At 43.9% G+C, this 22,703-nt stretch overlaps 1 protein-coding gene and 1 long non-coding RNA gene across 2 annotated transcripts in view; one reads left to right on the top strand and one right to left on the bottom strand.

Moving 5' to 3' along the window:
* Positions 1–22,703, bottom strand: part of LOC146521839 (uncharacterized) — a 121,997-nt gene that overhangs the window by 99,102 nt on the left and 192 nt on the right. The window lies entirely within an intron of this gene.
* LOC146521840 (uncharacterized) lies at positions 11,854–15,466 on the top strand. The gene is made up of 3 exons (XR_014873287.1): positions 11,854–12,833; positions 12,923–14,243; positions 14,277–15,466. It is a non-coding gene; the product is annotated as an uncharacterized LOC146521840 (long non-coding RNA).

Raw genomic sequence — 22,703 nt, 5'->3', positions numbered from 1 at the left:
GGTGACCCGACAACTTCAGCCTGTCAAACATAGTAATGGAGCAGCATGTTTAAAAAAAAAAAATCTAATTAAGCATGCACTCAGTACCCTAAGAATTATTATGGTAGTTAAACACAGTGATAGTTGTATATCATATTATATCACTTCAAACAGAGGTGATCCAGTAATGCTGCACTAATGAATTAGACTAACTATTCACTTTAGCTAAAGTTATTAAGTTAGCTAAAGAGTTGGGATGCTGTGTAAGACATAAATAAAGCTAAAATACAAAGGTTTGGACACTGTTTTGCATGTTTCCCCACTGTAGGGGTCTCTGCAAGCATACAGAAGGGGGTACTCTGAGAGGGTACAAGATGACAACTTTGGAATTCTACTAGAAACAGTCGATCATGTTTGTTTGTCAAAGCTGAATTCAGGGCAAACTACACTAAATTAGCGTTTTTAGCTAGCAGCTACAATAAGCATAAAAGTTACCTTACGGCTATCATTTGTTAACATGACGCTTGTTCTTATACATGTAATACATTTATTACCAACCTGAGAGTTTATCAGCTGGTCATTCGACATGACGAATGACTTCTGAAGTCTTAATTCAGCTCAAGATGCTGTAGATTCCTGTCAGTAACACTTTCGGTCCGCTAGTAAAACGTAGTTCTATTAATCTGCACTTGAACCGGAACCGGATGTAAGTTCCAAAAAACTGAATTTTGGAACTGAAATTGAATTGTAGAACTGAAACCGAATGGTGAGAAGTGAAACTGAAATTATTCTTGAGCTGAATTTTTAAAGGATAAAATGCAGTTTCAAAGCAAATCAATACATTTTCAAAATATAAAATTCAATTTCAATTTAGTGATGATCATTTTCAAACCATAAATTCAATTTCAAATTAGACTAATTCAAATTCAGTTTTCAAAAGCATTTATTCAAGTTACAATTCAGATTCAATCTGAGCAATTCAAATTCAAATTTAACTTATTCAAATTCAGTTTCTGATGGCACAGATTTCTGCCCATAATTCTTCTGATACCATTAATTTATGTTATAGAATCGATTCTCATATTAAAATATCAATATTTTAGTACTTTGGGGTAAATTTGTTGTTTATCATTACCAGGAACACAGTGGAAAGAAACTATATATTTAGATCATCTAAATAGGAAGGAACTAAAAGAAATAATGGATTGTGTAAGGCAGGAGGTAACCACAGCTAACTTTGAGCCTATGCAAGTTTCCCCTGTATTTAATGTCCACCATCCTCATGCACACACCTGACCTCCACCCACTCTGCTTTCAACAATATCCTGAACCAGGGTTTGATTCTGGTTCCTCACTTGCTCTGGCATCACAACCAGAGCAAGAGAAATGAAAATCTCAAAATGCCCTCACAGCTGCTCAACCTTGAAAGCAATTTCAAGAATAAATTCAACTCTGTTAAGAAAACACAAGGAAATACTTTGTGAGAAATCCACCACTTTTTTCTAACTCACCAGTGAAGACTTCAGGTGTAGGTAGAGGCAACTCCGGAGGCCCAGAAGTTAATGGTGGTCAAGGTACATTAGACAGTGCGCAGATCTGAAAATAAGGAGGAGGTGGCCCCCAGTGGGTCGCATTAACCTAGGACTTCCTCATGAAGGAGAAACATTTGACCTTTCTAGGCTGCGAATGTCAAATGTTCTCCACAATAAAACTCCTTGTAACCCCCATATCTTGCAAAATCTTAACACATACCTTCTCCTTTCCATCAAAAGATGCAAAATCACCTGAAACAAACGGTACATCTCATCAATACAAGTAGGTTGTGCAATATTTCAAAGGAGAAGTATGGGTGATATACTGTTGACAAAAACACAGTTGATTTCACAGACACAGAGGAATATATATGCAGGAAAGCCTACATATTGGACATTTTCCCTTTCAATGTCTCTTGTTTTTACAGGACAAATAGATTTTAGTAGGATCAAACTTTCCATTCATACCCAGAACACAGCACTCACAGCACTGAGTAGACTTATAAGATGCCTGGAGATATATTGTGCCTAAACTTAAAATTCTTCCTTTGCTTCATTTCTCTACAAATCTGACAAAGGGCTGGGTCTTTATCAAGTGTCAAAACATATTAATTGGTCATAATAGCAGTAGCAGAAGCTGTCTTCATCTTCTTCTCATTAATTTAATTAGTGAGATAATAATTATTGTTATTATTATTATTATCACTAAGTAACTGTTGTTATTATTTTAATGTAGTGTCAATTATCAGTTGAAACTGCAGAGGTTCTTGTCCATGCATTTGTGTCTTTGAGCATTGATTATTGTAATGCTCTTCTTTCTGGGTTACTGAAGAAAAGTTTTAGAGGTTTACAGATGGTACAAAATGCAGTTGCTTGCATTTTAACCAAAACTGGAAAATTTGAGCACATTACCCCCGTACTGAAATCTCCTTACTGTTTCTTAATTCTATGCCTATTAGTTTTTAAATTGTATTTTTTTTCTGTATTGCTTTTATTTATTTGTCTTTTGTATCTGCAAATAGCTGTTCAGCACTTTGTTTGAAAGCGCTTTATAAATAAAGTTATTATTATTATTATTATTATTATTATTATTATTATTATTATTATTATTATTATTATTATTGCCTGTTGGGAAATACAAAAATGTTTCAGCTAGATAGAAAATGGTGCAGCCATGCAACAGCCAAAAAGTTGTATAATGAATAACCAGTACTTACGATTCATCTTGGACATGGAAAGTCAGTTTATCAGAAAAATAACCAAATAGTAATAAATGAAAATTGTCGCTATGGATCTCCCTAGCCAACTTCACAGCCTTAACATTCAACGTTTTTGCAAATTTGATAATAGGTGAGACCCCACTTGTTATGTCCAGCTCCTTAAAAGGGAGATAAACACAGGAACAGTTTTCAATTAATTATAATTATAAATTAATTATTGATTCTAAACTAAAACAAAGAACAAAAGGAAACTGCGTGCTAACCTATAATCAACATTTCTCTTAAATTAGGAATGACCACAACACAAGCAAACCAAAGGAGAAAGAAAACCAAGTTGGTTGCCTAAAATGCACCAACCTTATATAGGCTCCCAAATATGCAAAGTCATGTTCTTTATTAGATGCCAGGAACTGTGAATTAGGACCTGAAAACAAGGAAACAAAAATGGGCCTAACAGCCAATACCAAGAATTCCAGAGCTTTTACATTAGATTTACTCACAAAAGTCCAACTTTATGCAGTCTAAGGGTTGGAAATCAGTCATGATAACTCTGCTTATATCTTTTTGAACTCAGCTGGCTAAATCCACAAAGAGCAGGTCAACTGATCACAACCTGTACACAAAATGCATTGGAGCTTTCAACAAAAACCAAGTGCAGTTTATTTCAAAAATTATACTAAATCATTCTGTTCCTGATGTTCCACCACTGCAACCTATCTTAGAGTTCTCCCACCTTCCAAATCGCACTTTAACCCCTGACTAGCCTGATTTTCTGTTTAGATATGAAGCAAGATAACAAGGGAGTATGGTGGGTAAATAAATATTGAACGGGCAATGGTCACACATGTGGTAACTAAGTCTTTCCAGCTTTACTATCATTCTTTTAGCAATCATTATTAAAAGAAAGAATAGTAAAAATATTTTCTCCAAAGAGAAATCTTGCTGTGGCTGCCAGACTGTGTTACATAATTTGAATAAAACTGAATCCCAGAACCAAAAGAATAAAACTATAAAGACTAATGGTTATTCTCTGTTCTCACTGAATAGACTTGCTAAAATCAGACTGGACTCTCAATTTAAACTCCCAGACTAGTTCTTTATGCTGATTTTAAACTTTCTCACTGAAAGAATTTAAGATGTCCTTACTAATGGACAAACAATCCATTAGGTTTGTGTCAAGCCTTGTTCACCTCAGGAATGCGTTCAGCCACTCCTTCTATTTATTACGTACACCGAAAGCTAGAGGACATCTTATGAGAACAGATTTATAGTTAAGTTTTTTGATGACACTGTACTCTTGTCCTTGCTTCAAGGTTCTGAGTCTGTCGATGGTCCTGAATTTGTGAAGTGGTCTCATGATAACTATCTGGACTTAAATGTGTCAAAAACAAAGGGCTTCATAAGCTTAAACACTGAGTATAAAGCCTGTGTTACTCACAACACTGATATCCAGATTTATAAGACTGCACTATCTTTGACCATCAACTTGTACCTCAGTGTAGAACCAACAGAAAAAACTTAAAATACTTAAGTCTGTGGTTGTTCATTTTTAGACATTTTTCTTTGTTATTCTACTTTTATTTTACTTTTTATATATTTATTTATTTTTACCTGATTGTTTGTTGATCTCTGCCTTGACATGTAACAGTATTTGTGATTAGTCGCTAAATACTGTAGATTGTGTAAGTTTGGCTGTGAGAATAGGTTGTGTAGGTAAGTTGCAAACAAATTACCCTTTTTGGGGATTAATAAAGTTTGATATGATTCTTCAACGTACCTAAGCCTGACACTGTCAAGTTGTGAGACATTATTGTAAAAAATCATTTAAGGAAACAAAACAGTCTCTTGTTAATAATCTTACTTTTTTAAAAACGCTCAAATCAGAAGAACTTGACTCCCTGGTATAACTCTCAAACGCGCACCTTAAAGCAGAAAACTGGTAAGCCGGACAGGAAATGGCATCTCACTAATTTAGACAATCTTCATTTAGCCTGGAAAAATATTCATCTCACACTGAAGAAAATATGAGATGCCCTAGGTTTCTCTTTGTAGCCAAGCTGGCAAAAAGTCAGAGCTCTGTTAAGCCAAGCATTCCTTTAATGTTAAATAGTAATGACTTCGTGAATTTGTTCACTATTAGAGAAAAAGTAACAGCTAATTTCAATACCACTGATATTTATTTAGTCTAGTAATGTGCAATACAACCGCTTTCCTTTTTGATCCGATATCAAGTAAAGTTCAGGCTGATATCGATAATACTGATCCAATACTGATACTTTTTATAAAATCTCAATGTGTTTGGAAAATCAAAAACAAAAGTAATGTATTTTAAATTATACATTAGTGTCATGGTGAAAAACTATGCATTTTTACTTCTAAGCTGGACTACTATAATTCATTATTATCAGGTTGTACTAAAAACTCCCTGAAAAGCCTTCAGTTGATCAACAATACTGCAGCAAGAGTCCAAAACAAAGACCTTTCTGGTGGGCGGCCACGTGGCCAGTGGCCGAGACAGGACAGTTCTGGTGGGCGGCCGCGAGGAAGACGGCGGCGGCCACTGAGCAGGTCCGGTGGGCGGCCGCGAGGAAGACGGCGGCGGCCACTGAGCAGGTCCGGTGGGCGGCCGCGAGGACAGCGGCGGCGACGTCCAGCTGGCTTGGGCGACGGCGTGGCAGCCGCAGGACCAGGCGAAGCAGAAGCAGAAGCTGAAGCCGAGGCTGAGGCTGGACCAGGCGAAGCAGAAGCTGAAGCCGAGGCTGAGGCTGGACCAGGCGAAGCAGAAGCTGAAGCCGAGGCTGAGGCTGGACCAGGCGAAGCAGAAGCCGAGGCTGAGGCTGGACCAGGCGAAGCAGAAGCCGAGGCTGGACCAGGCGAAGCAGAAGCCGAGGCTGGACCAGGCGAAGCAGAAGCCGAGGCTGAGGCTGGACCAGGCGAAGCAGAAGCTGAGGCTGAGGCTGGACCAGGCAACGGCACGGGAGCCGGGGGTGACGGAGCCACAGCTGTAGAGCCAGCGGGCGCGGAAGCCTCTGGCTGGAGACAGGCAACGGCACGGGAGCCGGGGGTGACGGAGCCACAGCTGTAGAGCCAGCGGGCGCGGAAGCCTCTGGCTGGAGACAGGCCGGGCCAGCGGGCGCGGAAACCCCTGGCTGGAGACAGGCAGGGCCAGCGGGCGCGGAAACCCCTGGCTGGAGACAGGCAGGGCCAGCGGGCGCGGAAACCCCTGGCTGGAGACAGGCAGGGCCAGCGGGCGCGGAAACCCCTGGCTGGAGACAGGCAGGGCCAGCGGGTGCGGAAGCCCCTGGCTGATGAGCGGCCGGGCCAGCGGGCGCGGAAACCCCAGGCTGAAGAGCGGCCGGGCCAGCGGGCGCGGAAACCCCTGGCTGAAGAGCGGCCGGGCCAGCGGGCGCAGAAACCCCAGGCTGAAGAGCGGCCGGGCCAGCGGGCGCGGAAACCCCTGGCTGAAGAGCGGCCGGGCCAGCGGGCGCGGAAACCCCAGGCTGAAGAGCGGCCGGGCCAGCGGGCGCGGAAACCCCAGGCTGAAGAGCGGCCGGGCCAGCGGGCGCGGAAACCCCAGGCTGAAGAGCGGCCGGGCCAGCGGGCGCGGAAACCCCAGGCTGAAGAGCGGCCGGGCCAGCGGGCGCGGAAACCCCAGGCTGAAGAGCGGCCGGGCCAGCGGGCGCGGAAACCCCTGGCTGAAGAGCGGCCGGGCCAGCGGGCGCGGAAACCCCAGGCTGAAGAGCGGCCGGGCCAGCGGGCGCGGAAACCCCTGGCTGAAGAGCGGCCGGGCCAGCGGGCGCGGAAACCCCAGGCTGAAGAGCGGCCGGGCCAGCGGGCGCGGAAACCCCTGGCTGAAGAGCGGCCGGGCCAGCGGGCGCGGAAACCCCTGGCTGAAGAGCGGCCGGGCCAGCGGGAGCGGAAACCCCTGGCTGAAGAGCGGCCGGGCCAGCGGGAGCGGAAACCCCTGGCTGAAGAGCAGGAGAGCTCACAGCCGGCTCTGGGTGCTGTGGCTGCAGGTCTGGGAACTGAACAGGGTGGCGAATGAGTGACTGGACCAGAGACTGATCAGGAGATTGGGCAACGGGCAACTGGACTACAGGGTACTGGATGACAGACTGAACTGACTGGACTACAGAAGACTGGACGACAGACTGGACAGACTGGAGGACGGGTGACCGGGAGACAGGAGGCGACTGGACTGACTGGGCAGGAGGTGACTGGAGGGCAGGAGACTGGACTACAGGGGACTGGAGGGCAGGAGGAGACTGGACTACAGGGGACTGGAGTGAAGGCTGAACAGCAGGTGAGGGAACTGACTCAGTCACTGGAACTCACCACCGGGAATTGCTGGAAATAGTCCATTTTATGGCGGCGTGTGCGCCGCTTTCTCCAGGAAGAGGAAGCGGGCAGGGTACACATCCGAGCCTCTGGCGCGGGAGCCTCTGTTGAGCCGTGGTGGGAGGCGGAGCCGCTGTGCCGTGGCGAGGTTGAAGGTCCAGTGGCGTGTGAGCGAGGAGCGGACCCGCGAGAGAGGGAGCTGCCGAAGCGAGGCGCGAAACGCCCACTCTCCGCGGCAGATGCTCCGGTGCAGGTGAGGCAGCAGGTGGAGGATCACGGCGTCTCCGAGTCCCGCCCAGAGCCAGACGAGTCCCCTCAAAGACGTGCTCCCTCTCTGAGAAGAGCCGCTGTTTCCACCTGAGCTTCTCCGCCCAAATGGAGAGCGCTGCATCCTGCCGCTCAAAAAGGTCCGAGTCCGCTGGGTCCACAACGCGGGGTTGTGTCATTCTGTCAGGATTTGTGTTGTGGATGAGAGAAGGAGGACCCAAACGCTGGACTCACAGGTAGGTAGGTGAAGGTTGGTGTTTATTGTCGATGGAGTGAAACAAACAGAACAGAGGTAGGAAATGGCTGGCTGGCTGGCTGGATGCAGGCGGAAACGACAACATAACATCAATGACACGACAAGGGCTGAAGGGAAGAGAGGGCTTAACAATGGACTAACAATGACAACGATTGGAGACAGGTGAGTGAACAGCTGAACATAATGAACTAATGATAAATGGGATGAGGACTGAACATAATGCACACAGACCAAGGCTATGTCCCAATTCAGGGTATGCACGCTTGAAGTACGCACACTACGCATACTACGGACAGTGCGTACTATAAGTACGGGAAGTGCGGAAGTGAGAGGCCTGTGAAATGGGACGGTCTACCCTTTGAATTCGCGTCACCAGCTGTGCCTGCCCGTACCACCTACCCCGATCCGCAACATGGACACAGACCACGTCCTTGCGTGTGCCATTTCCCTGCTAATGGAAGAGCCCCAACAACCCACCCGTCACAGACGAATGATCCTGTTGCGACTACGGGACACCCACGTGCAGGTACAGTGATAAATACATGGCGACATGCCTCCCCCCTGAGATATATGACGTGTGTACCTGTGTACTAGCGTAACACCCTGATATATGCGACTGTAGATGTGAGTCCCAGAACTGTGTGCGCCCGCAGCCAGCACACATGTGCAGGTACACTGGTACAGTACATGCGAGTGAAATCCCTGTGTGTGAGCTTCACAAGCGCAGAGGTGTGCAAAAATACAATAACATAAAACAAGCAAAATATAAGAATGGCTAAATCTGAGAGTAATAAATATATGTACAATATAAGAGTGTATGCATGACTGGATGTTGTGAGGGATTAGAAATTATTTTACTGCTATTGTTAATCATCATCATCATTACCATTGCATTAATAATACAGTTTGCAGTATTGATATTGTATTTAGATGTTTAAACATATTGGTACCCAATTAGCCTTTACTACAGGTGCAGTTATAACCACTCTAAACTGTTGAGTTGAATCTATAATCTTAAATGCTTTTGAATGCTTGTTATAATCTTAAATGTGTACGTGCTGGCCTTCTGTCTGGTGGAAAAGGTTACAAGTTCGAGTGAGGTCGACCCACATGCACTCACACATTAGATAGACTCATTTATAGGTGAGAGGTTAATCATGTTTGCTTGTAACTCTAAAATTGTCTCTGTAAAAGAGGAATAGTTTCTTGCTGTCTCTGCAAAAAGAGGAACAGTTTCTTGCTGGGTGTGGGTCTGGTTTTCCAGACGAGAAGTAAAAGTCAGAAGGCTGACAGGAAGCATCTGCTGTGGAGACGGAGACAATGTTATTTTAAACTGTGTTAAGTCATTGTGGTTTTGAATCCTATGTATGAACTGTATCTGAGTGATGTTTAGGGGCGTATTAAGTTTAAGCCCTGAAAGGTATAAAACACCTGCTTATGCTCTGTAAGTTGGGGATCGGCGCTGTCTGCGTACAGCGGCGGTCTTCCCACGCATGTCATTAAAATCATCGTTTGACTCCACCCGGCCGGATCAGTGTTGTTATTATGGAAGTTTATTACCTCCTCTACCCCTCCTCAATATTGAACCTAACATTTTGGGAGGCTCGTCCGGTTATTGAGGAGGGAGAGTGAGTTGGAGGCTTGGACGGAGAAATCCGGGGTCCGAGGTGGTCAGACGGGCAGGCATGAATATCAGTGGTCAAAGTGAGTGGGCATAAGCCGACTTATCCAAAGGTAAGGCACTACTACCTGTTGAATTATTTCCAAAATGTGCCAAATTGGACATGAAAAAATTTAAGTCTACTCACTGAAATTACTGGTGAATGTCTGTTTTCCCTCCCCGGGAAAGTCTATGCCAGGGTGTTGAAAAGGAGAGTTCGTCAGCTAGTCGAACCTCGGATACAGGAGGAACAATGCGGTTTTCGTCCTGGTCACGGAACACTGGACCAGCTCTTCATCCTCTCGAGGATACTTGAGGGTGCATGGGAGTTTGCCCAACCAGTCTACATGTGTTTTGTGGACTTGGAGAAGGCATTCGACCGTGTCCCTCGGGGTGTCCTGTGGGAGGTGTTGCGGGAGTATGGGGTGTCTGGCCCATTGCTACGGGCCATTCGATCCCTATACAACCGTTGCAAGAGCTTGGTTCGCATTGCCGGCAATAAGTCGGACTCGTTCCCGGTGGGTGATGGGCTCCGCCAGGGCTGCCCTTTGTCACCGGTTCTGTTCATAATTTTTATGGACAGGATTTCTAGGCGCAGCCAAGTGGCGGAGGGCTTTCGCTTTGGTGGCCTCAGAATCTCATCTCTGATCTTTGCAGATGATGTGGTTCTGTTTGCTTCATCGGGTGAGGGCCTCCAGCTCGCACTGGAGCGGTTCGCAGCCGAATGTGAAGCAGCGGGAATGAGGATCAGCACCTCCAAATCTGAGGCCATGGTTCTCAGCCGGAAAAGGGTGGAGTGCCCACTCCGGGTCGGGGATGAGTTCCTGCCCCAAGTGGAGGAGTTCAAGTATCTCGGGGTGTTGTTCGCGAGTGATGGGAGAAGGGAGCCGGAGATCGACAGACGGATCGGGGCTGCAGCTGCAGTAATGCAGACGCTGCACCGGTCTGTCGTGGTGAAGAAGGAGCTGAGTGTAAAAGCGAAGCTCTCAATTTACCGGTCAATCTACGTCCCTACCCTCACCTATGGCCACGAGCTGTGGGTAGTGACCGAAAGGACGAGATCGCGGATACAAGCGGTGGAAATGAGCTTCCTCCGAAGGGTGGCTGGCCTCTCCCTTAGAGATAGGGTGAGAAGTTTGGCCATCCGGGAGGGGCTCAGAGTAGAGCCGCTGCTGCTCCACATCGAAAGGAGCCAGCTGAGGTGGTTTGGGCATCTGACAAGGATGCCCCCTGGGCGCCTCCTGGGTGAGGTGTTCCAGGCATGTCCCACTGGGAGGAGGCCCCGGGGCAGACCCAGGACACGCTGGAGAGATTATATCTCTCGGCTGGCCTGGGAACGCGTTGGTGTTCCCCTGGATGAGCTGGAGGAGGTGGCTGGGGAGAGGGAGGTCTGGGCCTCTTTGCTTAGGCTGCTGCCCCCGCGACCCAGCCCCGGATAAAGCGGATGAAGATGGATGGATGGATGTCTGTTTTGATTTTGGTGAAAATCTCATGAGAAGTTAAAGCAGTTGGACTGCTAAAAGGATTTAATGCGGTTGGACCGCTAATGAGGATTTAAAGCAGTTGGACTGCTGAGTGAATTTAGTTTAGTAGGGAATTTGGTCATTTTATGGGTTTGAGTCCCTATTGGTTATAAGGTTGGACCTGCTTCAGTCATACACTTGTTTTGGGTGTTGATTGTTGTTCCAAAGTATTATAAATTATTTGAAGGACGGTGGTTGGACCACTAGGAGGCGCATTTCTCGGAGGTGACGCTCCCTCCTGGCCAAGGACGCTCGGCCTTGACCTATCGGCGAATAGGGATAGTACGGTTGGCAACCGGGGAGAACTTGGGAACCTCCAAAATAGCTAGGAGTTTGAGTCTCCTGACCGTTTGGAACAGTATTTGCGCTTTTTTGGGCAGCAAAGGTTGGACCTTGGGTGTTGGACACTTTTAAATTGAGTTAGGGATTTTAGAGATGAGGACAGAAACTGTTGGACAGATACTGGTTAATTGATCACAAAAAAGTTGGACTTTATCGGTTGGACCATTAACTTAAATTTGTCGAAATTGTTTAGGCGCTAAAGCTGTGAGGCCTGACAGTGGTTGTAAATATAAGACGTCGTGTAATATAAAATAAGGGATCTTAGTGTGAAAGGAGTTTCTGGGTCAACAGTGCACTGCCTGCTGACTTCTATTTTTAGACGGTGTGTGTGTGTACATGCAAATGAGGAGCGGTGACGCGCATGGAGATTGTTGCTTTTGGTTTAGAGTGTTATTGAGCTTTATAACTATTGTTTGTAAATATTGCTAAATGCCTGTAACTAAGATGCTGGTTTTGCTCATTACGAGAGTATAAATAGAGTTTGAATTGATTGCTGTGAATGTGTGATCTGTGACTAAGTTTTGATATATATTGAGTGCATTGTATATGCTTAAGACTAACATATTACTTTCAGTAGTAACCTTTCTTCAGCAATAAATGCTGGTGTGTTTTATTTTTTAATTTCTTGTGTGTGCTGTGAGAATCAATAGAGGTTTCAATTTTTTTTTGACTTGCTCTTTCTGATTATGAAAAGCATGTCTTAGGAAAGCGTATTTTGAGTTATATTCATCAACTCCTGGCAAAGGTTAAGAGTGTGAATGCTGTGAGAAGCAGGTTTTGAGTGATTGGGTGTGATTTGTACAAAAATAATAAGTAAGAAAAGCACTAGGGAAGTTGATAGTAGAGTGAGTGAAAAAGTGGAAGTGTGAGAGAAAAGACGGTGTGTGAGACGATTCCTGATGTCTGAAAGAGCTCTGTTGAGCACGCTGAAGACTGATGTGAATGCTGACAAATGCAAAGAATTTAGTATAGTTAAAAGTATGTGCGTGAAATAAGGGTGCATTGTTTTTAGATCAAGAATTAGTAGAACTAAAGAGTTTGATTAGGCTGTAAAATAGGAAAGAGGAACAGAAAATATGGCTGCATGTGTGACAGGAAATGGTGTGTGTGACAAGAACTGCATGCCCATAAAAGGAACTGACTGTGACAAGTGAGCACCCAGAGAGAGAAACAGACGAGTTAAACTCTAGGCAGATGAAGCAAATGGAGGTTTTAAGAAAAGAAATGAAAAGGATATTAATTGTATGCTTTAGTGCGTCAAAGAGTTGGATTTCTCTCAACCTGGAACCTTGAGTACGGCGGCAAAACCATAGATTAACAGAATTCGGAGGAAAACAGGCCAGGTTTTGGCTTAAATTTTATAGCTTGACCTCTCACTTTGTCCCCATCCTGAGAAGAAGCTCAAAGGACAGTTAATCTCCTGATGAAGACCGACAGAACATCGTGGACTTGAAGAATTAACAGCAGGCAAAAGACAGTGCAACTGAAACCACACTGACGACACCAGCAGCAGCATGTAAGAAAAGCACGTGATGCAACATGTACTGTGAATTACAGGCTGGGCAGTTGAACAGTGGGATAAAGAACTGTGGGAAAGCACTGGACACTGATTTTCAGATTTGCCATGCTTGGAGCAATCTTGAAAGAGACGACTGAAAGTATCAACAGAGAAGCAGAAACCACGTGATGAAAACATGCACGGTGAACTGCAGGCTGGTAAGAGCAGTGTGACATGACTGTCTGAAGGCACTGAATGTGATATTTTGCCAGGCTGTGACTTAACCTAAAAGGAAAATACTGAAAAGATCAACGGAGAAGAAACAGAGAAGCAGCAAACAGTTGACTTGGGACTAAAGTTGGAGATTTCAAGACAACACAGGACACTGTGAAGAGAAGGACGGAGACCAGTGAGAGGTGAAGCCCAGACGGGTTCGACTGCGAGAATACAGGGTATAATCGGGTTGAAATTGAAGCCTGAACTCATGATGGTTTAGAGATGTCCCCCAGATCACAACAAAGAGGTAAACAGAAAATAGAAAACACACATACACAAATTGTTACATGTGAAATTATTTTTGGAAAGAATCAGAAGTGAGATAGTTTGAATGCAGAACTCAGTGAAAAGATGCATGAATTAAACCTGATTATAACCTACATATGCAATGAAGAAGCAGCTTACACTTGATTAACATGATCATATAACATGAAATGCAATGAAGAAACAGCTTACACTCACTGCACATGAACATGAATACATAAAATGCAATGAAGAACATGCTTACATACATGACATAAATGGTATTTCTGACCAGAGAGAGAGAGAAACGGGTCGTTTAAGCACTCATGATAATAATGAAAATGTCTCAGTTGTGTTATTTTCAGGGGCAAAGCAGACCTGGATCAATTTTCCACATGCAGCGGTCAGAAGAAAGTTATAGGTTAACATCACTGGACATGTTAAGGCAAGTTTCTGGTTGAATTGTTCACAGCGCCATGTGTCCCTGAACCTCACAAGCAAGCTCTGACCTATGGCTGAGGACAAGGAATGCTGTTATTTCAGGTGGGAAATTAAAATTTGGGTTAGCAAATTTGGGGAAGAGAAAACTGACTGCTTAAGTGGAGAATTGTGAAGGAGTCTGAAACACTGCAAAAAGCAACATATGCAAAATCACATACACAAGCAGAAAATGCATTAACCTTACAAGGACAAGCTCATGAAGATTAATGCATAGACATTGATTGAACCTGGCTAAGAACACAAACATACGCAATGAAAATCAGCTTGCTGCTTGTATGAGTGTTAAAATGGTGTGAATGTTTGATAAAATACACTTGGAGCTTGAAGATGAGGAATAACTCAAGGAAGCTATATGACAGAGGGAGTGAGTTATGGAAAAGAAAAGTGATTAAAGTAGTTTTTATAAGAGTGACTTAGGAGTGCTCTTGTACTCATTGATCAAAGCAAGTGATTAGTATAGAAGGAAAATGAAAGTAATTCAATAATGTGGTAATGTTTAAACATGTATTTCTCTTGTTACGGCAACTTCTTGAGATATGACTCAGTATGCAAATTAGCTGGAGTGAGTGGTGACGGAGAAGCTTCCTGTGTGTGTGTGTGTGACTGAGGTTTTCAATTGAGGAAACAGAGCAGTGACTGAGGAGGATTACTTGGTGAAATATAATGGTAAAGTAACAGGTTTTGTTGTAAGGGGTTTTGTTGTACTGGGTTTATATCTTATGCTGAATCTAAGTATGTTACAGTGCATAAAGGGGGCGATTGTTGTGTGCAAATTGTGTGGTTCTAACAAGATTTTCGGCGTATTGAGGAGGTGAAATTATGTCAGTTGACCTGGGAGTGTCAGGACTCTGGTGGCAAAACTTTTGTGTTTAAGATTTTTGAGGTTGTTGTTGTAGTGATGGGTTGTTTCTGTCAGTTAGGTTTGGGTTGTGTTCGTTTTTTATTTTTAATAGAGGGAGTTTTATAAAACATGGACATGTCTAGAATTGGGCCCATTATTTTTGTAACAGTGCACTTAGAGAAAACCTGTCAGGTGATTTTGTTTTGTGTTTTGATGAGCTAATAATCAGCTCTCTTTTTCTCATTTTCGTTCTAAGCAGGCCTGCAACGGTGAATAACAGCGCTGACAAATTCTCGGGAGAACAAATATAAGGTGGGCTTTCCAGATTACAACTGGCTGAGGAGAAGGCTACCTGTGGGGACCTAATCAGGTCGTAAGTCCCTGTCTAAAAGGATTGTAGCGATTCAATCCAATCCAAAAGCATAAAGAACTATTTTCTTAAAAACGAAATAAGACAAATGAATGAGCTCATTTTGCTGAGACTGGAGAATCTGATTATTTGCGCGGGAGTCTCCACTATCAGCAAAAACCTGGTGTGAATGCATGTGAGTGAATTTGTGTGAATGGACCAAAGTTGGGATGACTAACTTTTAATTTCCTAAGCTTGGGTGAAGCATTTTTAGTTTGACACATGTGATGTGTCGAAAAAGGGGGGATTTAAGGTTTAATTTGAAATAGGTTTTAGGATCATTTTATAACTTTTGGGGTTTTTGATAATCTAGATATGCTAAAACTGAAGCAGAAATTGTTATTTTTATGTTAAGGTTAAAGGATTAAAGTGAACTGAATCCTGCTTAGAAGATAAAATGCCAGTGTTTATAAGAAGCAGTGTACAAAACTTTAAGGGAAATTGTGGGAATAAAAGATATGGGGAAACTAGTGAAGATTGTAGGAGTAGAAAATGTTTGATTTCTTTTGATTTCTAGAAGAAGTGGTTATAATGTAGGCTTACACATATTACATAGATTTATTTTTAGGATAGAGGAGAGAGCTTATAAGTAGAAATGGTTTTTACACATTGCATTTTCGTGCTTATTAAAGAGGTGTGGCTCAGTCTATTAATGAAGGTCAAAAGCTTTGTTTGGCGCGAATGTCCAGGCAATTTATTGTGAAAAGAGGCTTAGAGCATAGAGGGCGCACATGCTTACAAACACATAGAATCCATAAACCTGAAATTCATTTAGCTTATAACTGAATCTGGCTGAAAGAGGAGAAACTTGTTGATATAATTCGGGCCATTAACAAAAGGGGGCCACTGTATAGGTTAACTCTAGTTTATAGAGGAGCAAAATGGAATAAAGATGCTATATCAACAACAGGTTATGACACAGGAAATGTGAGTTTTAAAATGAAGTCAGTGTTAACACACAGGAGTTGTTTCTAGGCAGCGTTTAGCTCTGATGAAATTTACGCATGAGTAATTGCTTATATGCTTAAACTTAATTGATTAAAATGGTTGTTTTCTTTTTGATCTTTTAGTAGAATAGGCGCTTATAATGATTTTCTTGTGATCTATTGTGAAAGGTAACTTTTAGGGTAGAGTGGAGGCACTTGCAGCAGCGGCAGTTCTGTGTACAGGATGTTGATGATCAGAAAAGGGAGAATAGAGCGAGCAACAGGAAACATATGCAGGGACGTGAAAGCAGCGCTTTAAGAGTGTTAAAATGATGATTACTGAGATGAGTAACGTTGAAGAATATGTATAAATAATAGTTAATAAGTCAAAAGATAATTAGGATCATGCTTTTGATTAAAGAGTCCCAGACATAATAGGTTGAACCAAGTTTGAATAAAGAGAACAATTGATGAACATGATAAGTTAGGGAGGCGTAGGAAAAGGTGTTTTGTTCCTTTGCAGGAGATCTCGGCTACCACAGGAGGTGAGGATCCTGGAGGCCCGAGACCTGACGGACCACAGAAAAACCTAATCTCATGCATGGACTGTTCTTAAGGGGGAGCTGACGTTTATTACTGGACCACCTAGATGGCATGAGGTTGTTGTCTGATTGGCTGAGCCACAAGACTGCTAGAGAGGGTCAGAGCAATGACACAAATAAGTGTGGTGACATCACCAAGAGAGGGAATGTGAGGGTTTAGAAATTATTTTACTGCTATTGTTAATCATCATCATCATTACCATTGCATTAATAATACAGTTTGCAGTATTGATATTGTATTTAGATGTTTAAACATATTGGTACCCAATTAGCCTTTACTACAGGTGCAGTTATAACCACTCTAAACTGTTGAGTTGAATCTATAATCTTAAATGCTTTTGAATGCTTGTTATAATCTTAAATGTGTACGTGCTAGCCTTCTGTCTGGTGGAAAAGGTTACAAGTTCGTGTGAGGTCGACCCACATGCACTCACATATTAGACTCATTTATAGGTGAGAGGTTAATCATGTTTGCTTGTAACTCTAAAATTGTCTCTGTAAAAGAGGAATTTTTTCGGGGCGCCCCGATCGAGAGCCTTGTGTTCCTCTTCTGGCTGGCGAGTGGAGCAGCCTACAGGGTCGTGTCCAGGGTGTTCGCAATACCCCGTTCCACTGTCCACCGCATTGTGCACAGGGTCACAGAGGTGGTGGTGGCCACGCGCCACCAGGTCATCCACCTCCCTCGGACCCCAGAAGACCTAGATGCCATGTCCAATGGGTTTGCACAGCTGGCAGGCCACAGGGCCTTTGTGAAGGCTGCTGGTGCAATTGACTGCTGCCATGTCTGCATCAAGCCCCCCAGCGGCCCTGACGGTCAGTGCTACAGGAACAGGAAGTTGTACCTGTCCATAATCCTGCAGGCGGTATGTGACCATCAGGGCCGCTTTGTCGATACACATGTGGGCTGGCCGGGGTCAGTGCATGACTCCAGGGTCCTCCGCCACAGCCCACTGTACCGACAGGCCCGTTACCCTCCCCCAGGGCATTTTATCCTTGCAGATGGAGGGTACCCATGTCTCCAACATCCACTCCCCCTCATCACCCCCTACAAGAGGCCAGTCCACGGTGTGGGAGCCCAGCACTTTAACGCACATCACTCCAGGGCACGCTCTGTCATAGAGCGTGCCTTTGGAATGATGCAGACAAGGTTCCATGTCATCTTCCTGCAAGCGCTGGAGGTGCACCACACCTTCGTGCCACATGTATGTCACGCTAATACGAGCATCATTGTTGTATGTCCAATCATAATGGCAACTGTAGTGCATACCCTGGCATGTACACTGTACTTACAAAATTAAACATCTGTCGCAGGTCATAACAGCATGTGCCATGCTGCACAACATCTGCATCGGTGCTGGTGACATTGTGGCCCCAGATGAGGAACCCGAGGATGATGCCCAAGATGAGGGGGAGACTGGTGTGGAGGCAGTCAGTGGTGCACACTGGGGGGACCAGCTATCTGCTGAGGTGTCTGCCCTGGAGGAGGTACCACCGGACCACGATTATTGTCAGCAGGCAAGTATCCCTTAGTGGTGCATCTGCACAGTGCTGGGATTTCACGTGACAGATCTGTCTTAACATGCTTGTTTTCACCATGTCGTTTTCCCACTACCACGATTACAATCTAGTGACATGGCAGCTGTCGGTTCCACCAGCCCTGCAGACCCAAGTGGAGGATGTTGCGGTGGACAGTGGGAATGAGCATGCCTGAGCAACATCTGGGGACACCTATGTGGGATGCTCCACTCAGTACCTGGCTATGAACCGGGGGTCTTACCTGTGGCACCTCCCTCATCTCTGTGGTCCTGGTCCAGCGGACCAAGCAGCACTGCCCAAGACTCCCTGCTCAGGCACATGTCAGGCCTGGTTGATGATGTGTGTGCATGCTGGGACACTCAGGTTTATCCTGGACTGCAGTGGGTAGTGCATTTCCCACAATCATGTTGTGTTATACGTTGCACTGCTTTCATTTCCACAATTTGGCACGTGCAATGGGTCAGGCCCCCCGGAATTGTGTCATGTAGTTTGTGACAGACATGCACTCACAGTTGGGATGTTCCCACTGTCTTTATTTACATAACTGAAATAATTTTGTGTGTGCAGAACAAAGGTTGGAAAACAACATAAATTAAGTTCAACTATGTACATTGCGTTGTATCTACAGAAATCTAATCACTGAAATAATAATGTTTCTACAAAACAAAGGTTGGGGTGTCAGCATAAATAAAGTTCAACTATGTACAGTGGCTGTCTCAGTCCTTTTTCTGCTGCACTAGCTTTTCGAGGACGCCTATCAGCCTGTCCATCCTCTCGGCTCTCCGTTCCTCCATTTGCCATTGCTGGGCCATGTCCTCCTTTATTAGGGCAATTAGCTCATCCTCCCCGTCCCTCCTCCTTTTTGCCACCCGTGCCTCAGGCGGCTCCTCATCCTCTCATCCTCCTGCCCCTCCTGGTGTGAGAGTGGGTTGCCCACTGCTGCACTGGGCCCTGGTGCGTCCTCCTGGATGGAGGAGATTAGGACAGGTGGCCTGATGGAGGGCCTCTGTCCTAGCACCTCATCCATGGCATCAAACCAGGGCCATGTTGCGGCAGTGGGCTTCCCACTTGCACCCTCGCCCGTCGCTGGATACTTGCACTCCTGAGGCGGAGGATACATCACAGGTGGCAGTTAGCAACAACAGCAACAGTGCAGGTTTACATAGGTGACTTTTCAGTGTTCCGTGTGGAGTTACATCTGTCACTACCACTGTACATACCTTGTATTTCCTCTTCAGGTTCTCCCATTTACGTTTGGCCTGCACAGGGGAGATTTTCCCCGCCAGGTCCATCTTCTCCACGATCTCCCTGACAAATGAAATATGAGAGCACATGTATATCAGGTCATTCCATTTATGGCATCCACAGCAGGATGTACTGGCTTGGGACCACAGGGCAGACGGTTCACTGTCCCTTGTGCCTCAATACTTGTAGACCTCATACTGTTGCTGTACCTCCAACCCACTGCGGCTGAGTGTTTCGCACCCGTGAACAGGTGCTCATTGTCACGGCGGAGTCGAATAAGCAGCATGACATTGGATTACATTCCCCACCATCCTGCACTTCTGTTTTAGCATTTCTCCATTTGCCGTCAGTTCAGCATTTACAGCTGTGTGGAACATACACACTGCAATGTCAGGCAGTACTGTTTATTGCGGGACAGGGACAGCACTGAGTGGGGCAGAACATTTACTTTATCAGGCCCTAGGTTGGGGTCGGGGGTTCTCTGTCATATGTTTTGTTTTAATTCAATTCAATTCAGTTTTGTTTGGATGGGGCAGACTCACAACAAAAGTTGCCTCAGGGCGCTTTGGAATATCTCCTTTGACATATTTGACATGGCAGGTGTGATAACTGTAATAAATGTATGTATATGTTATATTTTATGCATTTGCATTTTATATTTAATGTGCTGCGTACACAGCTACATTCCTGCCTGGTATATGTTGACATTCCTGTTTGCAGCACAGGCAGGGTCATATTAGTACAGTTGATTGCACTGTGGTGATACGTCTATTCATACTGCCCTCTGTCTAGTACAGGATTCACAGCTTTGTGGGTCTGTGCATTTACGGTTACGTGGGTCAGGCAGGTGTCACATGATTCACCTTGACATTTTCTATTAACCTCCCATTAACTTTTACATCTTGGCATTTGTTTCGCTCCTTCACACATATCTTACATTTGCGGGTGTTGCTGTCCTCCGCCGCCGTTTCAACCTCCTCCGCAGCTGCTGACATCATTACGCACTGGCCTGGCTGCGCTATGCATTGTGGGATATATGGGACCACGAAGCGTGCACCGGACCACGCTTGATATTTGGGGAAATCGACGGTGCATTTGGAGTATGCATTTGGAGTACACTTCGAATTGGGACAGCCGTCGTCGCGTGGCGGTGACGTAATCACACTTAAAATACGTACTTCAAGTGTGCATACCCTGAATTGGGACATAGCCCAAGGCTAACACAATAAAACAGGAAGTGGAACAGGCAGTAGATAAACAGTGAACGTGAACTGAAAATACTGGGTCAACAACCCAGAAACCCTGACACTCATAAATTTTTTTATTCTGTTCATTATGATTTTTCGTACAGAAAATGCGCAAAAAAAAGAAAAAAAAGAAAAGAAATCTCGCAGAATACAGAAATGGAAAATTATAAAAATACACTTTGTATAAATAAAAAAAGTGACTGTGCTTTTTTGGGACACCTGTAGATCTACTTTTTACACTATTACATCTAATATGTGATATATACCGTGTATTTTATATAGTTGTGGATAATTTTCTTAAAAATTTAAAAACTTTGTGCATTTTGACCTTTTTTCCCAGTACAAAAAAAGAACAGTTAACAGACATGAAGGCAGAGACACACTTAGTGACAAGTGACCTGGACCTAAACAGACAGTGTTTTCTCTGTATTATTGTAGGGTCTTTACAATAAAAGTACCTTAACATTACAACATAAAGCACCTTGAGGTGACTATTGTTGTAGCTTGGCACTATATAATGAGCTCAACTGCGTAAAGTTCTAAGCCTCTACACTACAGGCCCACCCACAGGATATATTTAAAGCTTTTGTTCATGCATTCTTAGGTCAGATTGGCTGTTGATGATTAAATTAACTGGGTGGTTAAAGTCTGTGTCATTCTTTTCAGGCCAGTCATTCCATATGGACAAACATACCAAACAGACTATTTCCAGTGGGTTGCATTTGATCATAAGTTCATCTGAAGCTAATCACATGGCTTGGATTTCTAATGTCATTCTTTTCTTTTCTTTTTTTAAATTCATTTCAGTGAAAGAGTTTGTGTTCTGCTGGCCATTCACATGGAAACCAGCACAGATGCTATTGCTGGTTTGACAGAAGCCATAACAAGAGCACCAGGGGGGAAACAGTGCTGGGATTGATCTTGTGGCATGCTCCACTTGAAGCTGTAGTTGTAGATACAGCAGTTGTAGTTGTGGAAGCTGTAGGTGCAGCAGTAGTGGAATTGGCAGTAGTTGGTGCAACAGTCGTGACATTGATGGGAACTATAAAATATTTTTCAGAAGTAGATTAATATGTATTTGTGTACAGACTAAAATAATTTCTTTATCATTGATTGATTCCAAAATAAATTTTGGTTACATTTTCAAATACTCACCAGAAGTTACTGATATTGTGTCAGGAACTATGGCAATGCTGAAATTGCTGCTGGAACTGTTAATAGCCTGTTTCAAAGTTTGAACAATAGTAGTATCATTTGGGACTTGTGCATTGGGTGCTGTTTGATTGAACACAAGCTCCACCTCTGTCTCAGTTCTATCCACTCATGTTTGGACTCTAACAAGACTGTGCCATGAAAGAAAGTGAGTCAGATGTTAGATAATAATTGCAGATTATTGAATGGTTTAACTTTGTTACATGGTACATTTAACATTCAAAATCAAATTAAAATAATAATTTAGAGGAAAGTAACGTAATTACTGTTAAAAAGGTTTTTTTTACCTGAACCGAATCACAATGGCACGGATGAAGAAAGGAAATTTTGATTTGTAGATTTTATCACACTGCAAAAAAATAACACAAAAAGAAAATTTAAACATGGTGAAACAACTTCAAAATTACATTGTCTAAAAATGCCTATTTAAATGAAAGAAAATGTATGATTTCAGATTTGTTCTCTAGATAAAGTGTCAGTCAATAAAAGCTATAATAAGTTGAAATATTACTCACCGTCTCTTCAACTCGTCTTTTGCAATCTTGATATACACTGCTGGTGGGGTCTGTGAGTTCAGGTACATATTGTTCAAGGAACTGTAGAAGCAGAAAAACTTGGACAGGTGCAGTCGGAGCTTTTTTAATTGTAATAGTTGTTGGAGAAGATGTTGTTGTTGTTGCAGCAGATGTAGTAGTTGATGGTATTGTGTTTGTGGTTGGGGTAACTGTGGTAGTTGTTGGAGCAGATGTTGTTGTTGTTGCAGCAGATGTAGTTGATGGTGTTGTGTTTGTTGTTGGGGTAACTGTGGTAGTTGTTGGGATCACTGTGGTAGATTTAAAATGAGGACAAAATGGACATAAAACATTTAACTAAGTCCCTCTAAAACCTTTGAGACTTTTTGATCAAACATAACGAAATGTTACTCACATGTTGCACTGACAGTGATGGAGGCCCTTTCGATGTCAAAGCCTGTCACGTTTGAGGCTTGACTGATCAAAACACTTCTAATTTCAGTGTCATTTGGAACAGATGAGTTTAAAAAATGAAGTT

This window comes from Neolamprologus multifasciatus, chromosome 3 (assembly GCF_963576455.1).
Source record: "Neolamprologus multifasciatus chromosome 3, fNeoMul1.2, whole genome shotgun sequence".
Taxonomy (NCBI): domain Eukaryota; kingdom Metazoa; phylum Chordata; class Actinopteri; order Cichliformes; family Cichlidae; genus Neolamprologus; species Neolamprologus multifasciatus.
The sequence above is the reverse complement of the archived record's forward strand: the minus strand, read 5'-3'. Positions and strand labels throughout refer to the sequence as shown.